This window comes from Propithecus coquereli, unplaced genomic scaffold (assembly GCF_000956105.1).
Source record: "Propithecus coquereli isolate 6110/MARCELLA unplaced genomic scaffold, Pcoq_1.0 Scaffold272, whole genome shotgun sequence".
NCBI lineage: Eukaryota > Metazoa > Chordata > Mammalia > Primates > Indriidae > Propithecus > Propithecus coquereli.
This window is the reverse complement of record NW_012148308.1, coordinates 290341-291761: the sequence shown is the minus strand read 5'-3', so window position 1 is coordinate 291761 and position 1421 is coordinate 290341.

Here is a 1421-nt window from a genome sequence, read left to right as displayed (position 1 = left end):
TCCTTATTATTAACAAAACCCAAGATGAAACACTAGGTGCTTCTGGGAGGCACACAAAGCTTGTAAAACAGAGGAGTGCTTGGACAACCCAGATAAGCAGTGACATTTTTCAGGCTGAGCCTTCGTTGGCGTGATATCAGCTCATCGAGTTGGCAGGTCCATTAATCAAGGGACACCAGCATGTGAAAAGATGGGCCCGAATTGCTGAGTGTTCATTACAGGAAAAAATAACTCTTATACAAACCTCAAAGCAGAGCATACTTACAAAAAAGAGGTAAAGACTAAGGCATCTACGGATATGCAGAATTTACAAATGGAACTTCAGGACGAAATGGAGGAGTTTGGAGACTATGAGCGTATTTACATTTCAACGGGCGCAACTTCAGAAGGTAATTTTTCATGTTAACGTAAAATATACTTTAAATCGAGAGACATGAAATGAATTGCAGGTATTTTTCTCATCACAGTTTTATTACGAAGTAGATGGCTTCGCCCTGGGCTAATGGATCTTCTCTGAAAGTGCTTTGGTTACCGATGAAGCATTATTAGAAGTTAAACACATTTTACTTATTTAAGGTTTGTTTTTCAACTCTGTGTGTTTGAAACTCTTTGAATTTGTTGGATAACATCGAGCAGATCCAAATGGAAAACACAGCATCCTTGATGTAACTGTGTCAGCCATAAAAGAGGTACATCTAGTAAGCGTACAGGTTGAGGCATATATTTAATGGCAGGTAAAATAGAAAAATCAGGCACAGGCCTGCCACACACGTCCGTCACCCACAACTGGCTACATTCTTTTATGTTGTTCGTGTCTGAAACGCCTATGCCCAGCGACTCATCCTCTTCCTTCAAAGCTGTCTCTAAAACCTCACCACTGCGCTCAGACTCCTGTCATAAAAGCGCTGACTTGTTTTTCCTTCTGTGGTTTCTTCCTTTTTCAAACACTTCTAGGTCATAAATTTGTCAAGCGAGAAATCACCTGGCGGCGACATGTATTGGCAGTCCCCGGTTTCCTTTCGTCTCCTGTGTGAGCGTTCTTGTCTGTACAAGTAGCCTTATTTTTGGTTTGGAAAATACGGCACCCCAGTGAAATTGTCCAGTTTCAAATTTATGCTCTCGGTGTTCCTGGGCTTATGCAGTAAGAATTACTGCAAATATAACATATCCTTCAATAAATAGTTACCAAGATTCTAGCAGACCCCAATGAGATACGATGCATAAGGACAGACTTATTATATAAAGCAGTGTGCATTCAGACATAGGTTACTAGAACTTGCAAATGTGATTATCCATTACATTGGAGTCTCACTTTCGAAATGGCTTCAATGTAGGATTGATTCCACTGGTCCCCCACTCGAGGGCCCTTGTTAATTGAAGTGCCTGTAAAGTACCGACCCCTTCACGTGTCTGCTTTGTCC